The sequence below is a fragment of the Pongo abelii genome, chromosome 4 (assembly GCF_028885655.2).
Source record: "Pongo abelii isolate AG06213 chromosome 4, NHGRI_mPonAbe1-v2.0_pri, whole genome shotgun sequence".
Lineage (NCBI taxonomy): Eukaryota > Metazoa > Chordata > Mammalia > Primates > Hominidae > Pongo > Pongo abelii.
The window spans coordinates 167,880,247-167,891,292 of NC_071989.2; the positions used below are offsets into that span (position 1 = coordinate 167,880,247).

General features: G+C 40.6%; 1 long non-coding RNA gene across 1 annotated transcript; it reads left to right on the forward strand.

The window, feature by feature from the left end:
• Nucleotides 1-265: 265 nt before the first annotated feature.
• LOC129059295 (uncharacterized) lies at nt 266-2,269 on the forward strand. The gene is made up of 2 exons (XR_008525088.2): nt 266-506; nt 1,703-2,269. It is a non-coding gene; the product is annotated as an uncharacterized LOC129059295 (long non-coding RNA).
• The last annotated feature ends 8,777 nt before the right edge of the window (nt 2,270-11,046 follow it).

Consider the following 11,046-nt stretch of genomic DNA (forward strand, 5'->3'; position numbering starts at 1 on the left):
CAGAGTTGGTTTCTATTACTTGTACCACAGAAGGCTGATGGGGGATGGGGACGGACCCAGGCCCTAGATGAGATGAAGGAATTTTTAAAGCCTCTTTGATTGCTGTGGTTTTAAGATAAGCACAAATATAATTAGGTCTCTCTCATAGGAATCAATAGTTATAGATGCGCTGGAAAGACAATACTTGGCTCAGTATCTTAAACAGACATGTTGGCTCTACACACTTGCAAACAATGAAATCAAGTATAATTTGCAGCCCTGGGGATATAGTTCCAGAAAGAGGCTCAAAGTACACTTACCAGTGGTATTCAGAAAGCCACGGAAGGGGACTCTGCCAGAACACCATCGTCCGCAGGCTGATGTCAACACATAATAAAACAATAGAGTGAATGTTGGGGGAGGGAGGAATCTGTAACATAAAGAAGATAATGGAATCATAAACACTGATCAGCATCAGGAACAAATGGGGCTGGAGGAAACCTGAAGAATTCTTCAGAAAATCTCAAGTAAGTCTCCCACCAGAAACTAACCATGCCTCACATTTGATTTCCACTGGTATATTTAGTATATTTCATGAAGTTGTGTAATATCTGCCCACCCTGCTTTGAATTTCAGCATAGTTACAGTGATGAAAACTAACAAAAAACAAACAAAAAACCCCCAAGAGATTCTTACTCTGATTTGGGGGTGGGGCCTGGGGGGTACAGTATAGTTCAACACAATTTGTTATAGAAAAAAAAGTTTCTATTGATTCATAATCAACCTTTTCAATGATAATTTTTTGGGGGATGTGATCTCTTTGGACAGTTTTTTGGGAAAACATTGTTTCCTGCTAGACAAAGAGCAGTCTATTTTGAACAGTGAAACTGACCTCTCAGCTTTTGAGTTTCTAAAAGCAAATTAAATCTACCTCACCAAGAAAAGAAAATTATGAAAAGGTAACTTTTATAATGCAGGAAATAATCGGTATATTGATCTTTATGAATTTCCTGATTTGTTTACCTTATAATGGTTTTCCTTAATGGCAACACAGGCATTATGAAAACAAAGCACATTTGATGGAAATTTGTTGTCTTCCCCTTTTTAAATTATTTAGTAACATTGGGCAGCTAAGAAATTGTTTCTGCTACTATAAAACCCCCTATGCTAATTGTGGCCAGCAAATTAGTAATTATAATAGATTATACAAAGCAGGAAAGGGCTAAACTAATGTTAGGGAGTAAAGAGTGCAATTAGATGGCTCAGCTTAACGCATCTTCACTCTGAATCTCTGTGAAGAAGGAGGAAAAAAGCTCTGCACCAAAATTAAAGGGGACTCGTTTTCTGATTGTGTCTTAGGGGATTTGGAGAAAGCTCAAGCAATTTGAAGAATACCCTCAGGTTGTACTCAGCAGATTTCCTGACCTCTGCCACATCCTATCTATCATGAGCCTTTATCAGGAGGAGATAGCACATCACAAGCCATTTGGTGGCACATAATTGCTTCGACATTGACAGCAGAGGGGTATATATCATCTCCTCTGTTAAAAACAGAGTGAGTGTTTTAAGTGGAAGAAGACTGAATATAAAGGCAAATTTAAATAAACATTAAAGGGAAGTTAAACCAATACAAAACTGAAGTGGATACCAAAATAAAATGAAAGCTTAAATATATATTGAAGAAAACATTTAATAATGTATGATTTCTAATCATGCCCTTTAGACATATTGAAGAATGAAGAATAAGAAAAAAAAGAAGAAAAAGAATCCTGTAGCTTAGAACAGCTTATGAAAGCATGAGACTGGTTTTGGACGGTACATGAAGTATTGTGGTTGGTTTTGTAAACTGCGCGGAGAGAAAGGTCTTCTTAGTCTCAATTCTTCTACTGACATTGAAAGGAAAGTCTCAGGGCTGGTCTGTCTTCAACTCCTCTTCAACACTTCCAAATCTCCCTTTTGAAAAAAGGAGGAAAAAGGAGTAGACTCACGTTCTGAGCCTTTGGCAAACAATCGCTTGAATTTAATTATATTACGTTGTTTTTATTACATTTATTTTTGTGGTTACCTTTATTTATGGCAAGTGAACTGGTTTCCACTTGTGATGGGCCTATGACATTTTTTCTTTATTTACATTTTAAAAAGATGTGTCAACTTAAAGACAAGTACTATATAAATAAAAGCTCTGAGTGAAAAAACAAAACAAAACAAAACAGAAAAATCAGTAGTGGGTTCAATGTCGTTGGACCAAAATCTTGTAAGGGGCACTGAAATAATTTTAGTTGAAAAAACATCAGCTTAAAGTCATAGACTATGAGAGCTTGAAGAGACAAGAGCAGGCAATCCAAGTCTCCTCCACGTGTGGAAACCAAGTCCAGAGACAGAGCAGTAACTGCCCCGCTCCCACGGCTTGTAATGGCAGAAACAAGCTTTTAGCCGGCTGCCTCCTTTCTCGTTGTTTTCACCATTATTTAATTTGTAGGCTTCACAAAGGCTATATGTGTTGAAATTGCCTAAATGTGCCCAGTCTAGAAACGAGTCAAAGTCAAGAGGCAGGCCACCAAGGAATTTATAGTCTTTACTGATAAAATTTGTGCAACCTGCAAAACCACAGTGACATCTAGTGGTATTCCTTGAAAATACAATTTTAAAAATATTTTTACATATTTAGAGGGTACAAGCGCAGGTTTCTTACATGCTTAGTAGTGAAGTCTAGGCTTTTAGCGTGCCCATCACCCAGATAGTGAACATTGTACACAACAGGTAGTTCTTCAACCCTCACGACCCTCCCACCCTTTCACCGTTTGTAGTCTCCAATGTCTATTCCACTCTGTATGTTCCTGTGTATCCATTGATTAGTTCCCAATTATAAGGGAGAACATGGGGTATTTGACTTTCTGTTTCTGAATTATTTCACTGAGGATAATGGCCTCCAGTTCCATCCATGTTGCTGCAAAAGACATGATTTTATTCTTTTTTTATGGCTAAGTAGTATTCCGTGGTATATCTTTACTTCATTTTCTTTATCCAATCCTCCATTGATGGAGACAGTCAGGTTAACTCCATGTCTTTGCTATTGTGCATAGTGCTCCGATAAGCATATTAGTGCAAATATCTTTTTTATGTAATTGTTTCCTTCCCTTTGGGTTTATACCCAGTAGCAGGATTGCTGGATCAAATGGTAGTCCTATTTTTAGTTCTTTGAGAAATCATACTGTTTTCCATAAAGGTTGTATTAATATGCATTCCCACCAACAGTGTATAAGCATTCTCTTTACTTCACATCCTTGCCAACATCTATTGTTTTTAGACTTTTTAATAATTGCTATTCTGTCTGACTGTTGTAAGATAATATCTCGTGGTTTACTTTGTGAAAATGCAACTCTTGATACAACCCTTGACTTAAGCAGGCTTGTCATTAAAAAGGAAACATTGTTTTGTAGAATATCTCTTAGTGTAAGTTTGTCTATTTCCTCATGATTAGATTATTCTTAACAAGAATATCTCATAGGTGAAGTGGTGTCTTCCTTAGTGCATTATGTCAAGAGGTACATAATGAAGGCTTGTTCTATCATTGGCGATGCTAACTTCAGTCACTTGGTTACCGTGTTATCTCCCAGGTTTATCTCCTGTAGAGTTACTGTTCTTCCTTTCTTAATCAATGATTTGAGGGACAATATTTTGAGGCTATATAGGCATCATTTTCCTTTTCAAACTTTCATCCACTAGTTTTAGTATCCATGGATAATTCTTGCCTAAATCAATTATTACTATAATAGTTGCAAAATGATAATTTTCTAATTCTGTCATTCCTTTCTCCATTTTATTAGTTAACATTTTACTGAAAGAGGGGCTTTCCTGATTTGCTTATGCATGTTTGTATTTATTTATTAGAATAAACTCATGAATGCTTACACAATCTACAATCTATGGATCTAGAATTCATGAGTCTATCATGAATAGGTTATATAGTAGATATTATGTATCTTTAGATATATTATAGAGTACATATGCATGTATAGATTATGTCTAAATCTATAATCTATTGCTATTGTTAGGTATTTCTTTTTAAAAATATAAATGTAGAACATCACACACCAGGGCCTGTCGGAGGTTGGGGGGCTAGGGGAGGGAAAGCATTAGGAGAAATACCTAATGTAGATGACGGGTTGATGGGTACAGCAAACCACCATGGCACATGTATACCTATGTAACAAACCTGCACGTTCTGCATATGTATCCCAGAACTTAAAGTATGATAAAATAAATAAATAAAAATATAAATGTTTTGAAAGTCAAAATAGCATGAAGAATTGTTTCGGATTAAGGAGACCAAAGAGACATGACAACTGAAAACAATGCATAATCCCGGGGTCAATTCTGCAAGGGACCTCAGGGGAGGCGCTGCAAACAACTATGAAGGACATTATTGCGATAATGCGTGAAAGCTAAATAATTCTGTGAAGTAGATACTGCAGATTAAATAATAATACTGTATCTGTGTTACATTTTTTGGTTTTGATCATTTTACTGTAGTTATGTAAGAAAATATCTTGCCTTAGGAAATACACACTGAAATATTTAGGATTAAAAGGGCATTATGTCTGTGGCTTATGCTCAAGTGGTTCAAAAATAATACTGTGAGTGTGTGTGTGTGTATTGTGAAGAAATACAATCAAATACATCCTATTGTAATAGGATAATCAAATGTTGCAAAATGTTAACAACTGGTGAATCTGGGTGAAGGGTACATAAAAGTTCTAGCAACTTCTGTAAATTTGAAATTAAATCAAAATAAAAGTTACAAAAAAAGGTAAAATAAGATTTTAAAGAATTTTAAATTGTCTTTAAAAAAAAAAAGAGCAAAATAAACATGTAAACTTGCACCTAGAAGCTTGAGAATGTCAAAGTCCTGTTAAGTTTCTTTCCACTACTGCATACAGTTTGAGATAAAGCTCCGCTCTTTTCATTAGGGAATTATCTTGCTAGTCAAGGAAATCTATTATAAATTACTAGTTCAAATTCCCTAGATGCCTGAAAAATTCCTGAAAGGTACATACAATTTTATAAAAGCTCACACATTTAATGTCATCACATACGGAAAACTGGCTATCCAGGTTGGGTCCTGGCGTTGAACCCAACCAACCAACCATCTATGTTTGGACTAGAGGAAGCTAGCAATGAACAAATAAAAGCTGCTCTGAAATATAATTATCCTCATCTTAAAAGGAAAAGAAACTGGAGTGCTGGCGATGATGCAGTTTGGAGAGTGAGTCACTGGATCTGGAGTCGCTTCTTAAGGTGGTGCACCAGCCCTACCCATGACCTCATGGTTGTGAGTAAGTGTCTAGCCTCCTCTCTCATGATTTCCCCCTCTCTGCCCTCTTTCCTTAGCCTCCTCCATCCTCTAAAGAAAGTGGAGTGCTGGCCAGGATGCATTTAAGAGAGTGAGTCACTGGATCGGGGGGGGGGATTTTGATGCAAAGGGGGATGAATTTGTCACCAGCAAAATGTCAATTGACAGATAATGTGTATTGCATATCCTTAGGTTGTTCTCCTTCATAATAAGCCTGCTGTATGTATTAATAGGCACATTGCTACATATGCCTTGAAAATAAAGGAAACGGAACAGAACTTGGCACCAGGTGTGAACTGAGTGACATAGCATCCTCCCAGACATGACATTTAGGGTGGTGTGGGGTTAGTTTTCCTCAGATCACATGACTGTGATGCAGAGACTCTTTTCTGCCCTCCGGGAGCTGCTCTGCCCAGTTCCACTTCGCTCTGCCAGGCCTAGAGCTCCTGCTCCTCTGTCTCTGTGTTCCCTGCTGTCTCTTCTAGGAAGCAAACATTGTATAGAGAAGAAAAGCAACAATAAAAAATATCTGGGCTGGGCTCAGTGGCTCACACCTGTAATCCAGCACTTCGGGAGGCTGAGGCAGGTGGATCATTTGAGGTCAGGAGTTTGAGACCAGCCTGGCCAACATCGTGAAACCCTGTCTCTACTAAAAAATACAAAAATTAGCGGGTATGGTGTCGTGTGCCTGTAATCCCAGCTACTTGGGAGGCTGAGGCAGGAGAATTGCTTGAACCCAGGAGGCGGAGGTTGCAGTGGGCTGAGATCACACCACTGAACTCCAGCCAGGGCGACAGAGTAAAACTCCGTCTCAAAAAAATAAAATAAAATAAAATTATGTATGTATATATATATCTTAGGCTTTGGAGTTACATAGCTGTGTGTTACAATCACAGTTCTGGAACTTACTAGTTGTGTGGTCTATGGAGTTAATGTATTTAACCATGCAAACTTCAATTTCCTCGCCTGTAGGATGAGGGCTATTTTGAGTAAATATTCTAGACCTGGCACTTATAAGGGATGACTGTACAGTAGGTCCTGGGCGAAGCATTGTGGATCATGGAGGATGTCTGGTCCCTGAGCATCCTCCTCTCTTACCTTGATTGCCACAGTCTCTTGACTGATCTCTGGCATCCACTCTCATCCTCCTTCCTGTCCGTTGTCCACCCAATAGCAGTGTGAGTTTACTGAAAGGCAAATCTTCAGCACCAAATCCAAACTTCTTAAGGTGGTGTACCAACCCACCCATGACCTCATAGTTGTGAGTATGTGTCTAGCCTCTCTCATGATGCCCCCTCTCTGCTCTCTTTCCTTAGCCTCCTCCAGCCTCTAAGCTCTAGTGCTGCCCAATAGACTTTCCTGCAATGGACATATTCTCTATCTGTAAACTCTAAGGTCATCACTGATCACGTGTGGCCATTGGGCATGTGAAATGTGGCTAATGGGACTGAAGGACTGAATTTTTAATTTTTGAAACATTTTTAATTCAAATGTAAAAAGCCATATGAGGAGTGGCTGCCATAGCGGACAGAGCAAACACATAAAACTTCTTCAAGTCTCCAACCAGCTATGTTCTTTCTTGCCTCTGGGTCCTTGCATCACTGTTCTCACTCATGTAAATACTTCTTCATCCTTTATGTCTCAGCCTACATGTCACATGCTATGTGCGTTCATAGGATAGGATGAGATGTATATAAGCTCTGCCACTGACAAATTTTCAACCAATAAACATTCATTGGTGCAAGTAAGGCTATGCCTCAGGGAAATAACCCATTAATTGTACCTTTTGCTTTCTACCAGCAGATGTGCAAGGTATTTTTCCCTCTGCCCTTGTTTGTTCACTAATCCATGGTAGGGGACACCAATGGATGGTCACAGGTTATGATTCCTCCCATCAATGTGTTTTGCTTGGTTTTCATAGCATTTTTTATTATTTATTTTTGGAGACAGAATCTCATTCTGTCACCCAGGCTGGAGTACAGTGGCGTGATCTCAGCTCACTGCAACCTCCACCTCCCGGGTTTAAGTGATTCTCCTGCCTTAGTCTCCTGAGTAGCAGGGATTACAGGTGCCCACCACCACACCCAGCCAATTTTTGTATTTTTAGTACAGACGGGGTTTCACCATGTTGGCCAGGCTGGTCTCGAACTCTTGATCTCAAGTGATCCACCTGTCTCAGCCTCCCAAAGTGATGGGATTACAGGCGTGAGCCAATGCGCCTAGCTGGCTTTCATAACATTTCTTTTAATGGAGCCAACATTTTAAATGGAAAAGACTTCACTAAACATATGGATTGGGTTCCTGGATGATCTGAAAAAAAAAAATCAGTACATCTAACCACACTGGACCCATATCCATTTCTGTTCAGTGATAAGCAGCTGACTCATTCCAATATGGCAGCCACTAGGCACACATAGCTACTTAAATTTAAGTTAATAAAAATGAACTAAATTGTAAAATTCTTCAGTCTCACTAGCCACACTCAACTGCTTGATAGCCACATGTGGCTAATGGCTACTGTATTGGACAGGATAGATGCAAAACATTTTCTTTTTTTTTTTTTTGAGATGGAGTTTCACTCTATTGCCCAGGCTGGAGTACAGTGGCACGATCCATGATCTCGGCTTACTGCAACCTCTGCCTCCTGGGTTCAAGTGATTCTCCTGCCTCAACCTCCTGAGTAGCTGGGATTACAGGCACCCACGACCACAACCAGCTAGTTTCATATTTTTAGTAGAGATGTGCTTTTACCATGTTGGCCAGGTTGGTCTTGAACTCCTGGCCTCAGGCAATCAACCTGCCTCAGCCTCCCAAAGTGCCGGGATTACAGGCATAAGCCACCGTGCCCAGCTGCAAAACATTTTTGTCACAGCAGAGTTTCTGTTGATCCATACTCCTGGAGGGTAGCTGGGGAGGGCTGCTTCCTACAAGTGGAGCAAGTGCCAGTCTCTGTGGTCCTCAGCTGGCCTCCTTTACCCTCTTATGTCATCTACCTGATCCCTGTAGGCATTTGAATTCTAGAACTTGATCTGCTACATGCTTTGGGGTTTCTGCTTAGTTTTGTGATGTTTGAAAAATACCACTAACCCTGTGCCATCTGGAAGCTACAAAAAAAGCACTGGAAGTTATCTGAAAAAATGAACATGAAAGTAAGGGTACCAAACCTGGAAAGTGGTGTGTGTGTGTGCATGTGTGTGTGTGCGCACATAAATGAGATTGGTGGTTTTATAGTAGAAATTGTTTTGAAACAAACCATGGTAGGAAAGCACTATGCATATACAGTCAATATTCAACAAAAGATAAACAAAAGCAATTACCAGTCCATTCCAAGATGGACGAATAGGAAAAGTTCCGGTCTGCAGCTCCCAGCATGATCAATGCAGAAGACGGGTGATTTCTACATTTCCAACTGAGGTACCTGGTTCATCTCACTGGGACTGGTTGGACAGTGGGTGTAGCCCATGGAGGGTAAGCTGAAGCAGGGCGGGGCATTGCCTCACCTGGGAAGCGCAAGGAGTTTGGGGATTTCCCTTTCCTAGCCAAGGGAAGCCATGACACACTGTACCTGGAAAAACAGGACACTTCCACCCAAATACTGCGCTTTTCCCATGGGGAAAGACCAGGAGATTCTCTCCCGTGCCTGGCCCGGCGGGTCCCACGCCCACAGAGTCTTGCTCACTGCTAGTGTAGCCGTCTGAAATCAACCTCCAAGGCTGCAGACTGGCATGGGGAGGGGCATCGGACATTGCTGAGGCTTGAGTACGTAAACAAAGTGGCTGGGAAGCTCAAACTGGGTGGAGCCCACTGCAGCTCGGCAAGGCCTACAGCCTCTATAGACTCCACCTCTGTAGGCAGGGCATAGCTGAACAAAAGGCAGCAGAAACTGCTGCAGACTTAAACATCCTTGTTTGACAGCTCTGAAGAGAGCAGTGGTTCTTCCAGCATGGTGTTTGAGCTCTGAGAATGGACAGACTGCCTCCTCAAGTGGGTCCCTGACCCCCATGTAGCCTAACTGGGAGACACCTCCCAGTAGGGGCCAACAGACACCTCATATAGCCAGGTTCCCCTCTGGGATGAAGCTTCCAGAGGAAGGATCAGGCAGCAATATTTGCTGTTCTGCAATATTTGATGTTCTGCAGCCTCTGCTGGTGATACCCAGACAAACAGGGTCTGGAGTGGAACTCCAGCAAACTCCAACAGACCTGCAGCTGAGGGACCTGACTGTTAGAAGGAAAACTAACAAACAGAAAGGAATAGCATCAGCATCAACAAAAAAGACATTTACACCAAAACCCCATCTGTAGGTCACAAACATCAAAGACCAAAGGTAGATAAAACCACAATGATGGGGAGAAACCAGAGCAGAAAAGCTGAAAATTCTAAAAACCAGAGTGCCTCTTCTCCTCCAAAGGATCACAGCTCCTCGTCAGCAATGGAACAAAGCTGGATGGAGAATGACTTTGACGAGCTGACAGAAGTAGGCTTCAGAAGGTCGGTAATAACAAACTTCTCTGAGCTAAAAGGAGCATGTTCTAACCCATCGCAAGGAAGCTAAAAACCTTGAAAAAAGGTTAGACGAATGGCTAACTAGAATAAACAGTGTAGAGAAGAACTTAAATGACCTGATGGAGCTGAAAACCATGGCACAAGAACTTTGTGACATATGCACAAGCTTCAATAGCTGATTCGATCAAGTGGAAGAAAGAATACCAGTGATTGAAGATCAAATTAATGAAATAAAGTGAGAAGACAAGATTAGAGAAAAAAGAGTAAAAAGAAATGAACAAAGCCTCCAAGAAATACGGGACTATGTGAAAAGGCCACGTATATGTTTCATTGGTGTACCTGAAAGTGACGACGAGAATGGAAAGAAGTTGGAAATGATCTTCAGGGTATTATCCAGGAGAATGTCCCCAACCTAGCAAGCAGGCCAACATTCAAATTCAGGAAATATAGAGAACACCACAAAGATACTCCTCCAGAAGAGCAACCCCAAGACACATAATTGTCAGATTCACCAAGGTTGAAATGAAGGAAAAACTGTTAAGGGCAGCCAGAGAGAAAGGTCGGGTTACCCACAAAGGGAAGCCCATCAGACTAACAGCACATCTCTCTGCAGAAACCCTACAAGCCAGAAGAGAGTGGGGGCCAATATTCAACATTCTTAAAGAAAAGAATTTTCAACCCAGAATTTCATATCCAGCCAAACTAAGCTTCATAAGTGAAGGAGAAATAAAATCCTTTACAGACAAGCAAATGCTGAGAGATTTTGTCACCACCAGGCCTGCCTTACAAGAGCTCCTGAAGGAAGCACTAAAGGAACAACCAGTACCAGCCACTTCAAAAACATGCCCAATTGTAAAGACCATCGAAGCTAGGAAGAAACTGCATCAACTAATGGGCAAAATAACCAACTAACATCATAATGACAGGATAAAATTCACACATAACAATATTAACCTTAAATGTAAATGTAAATGGGCTAAATGCCCAAATTAAAAGACACAGACTGGCAAATTGGATAGAGTCAAGGCCCATCAGTGTGCTGTATTTGTAATCAGGAGACCCATCTCACGTGCAGAGACATACATAGGCTCAAAATAAAGGAATGGAGGAAGATCTACCAAGCAAATGGAAAGCAAAACAAGCAGGAGTTGCAATCCTAGTCTCTGATAAAACAGACTTTAAACCAACAAAGAGCAAAAAAGACAAAG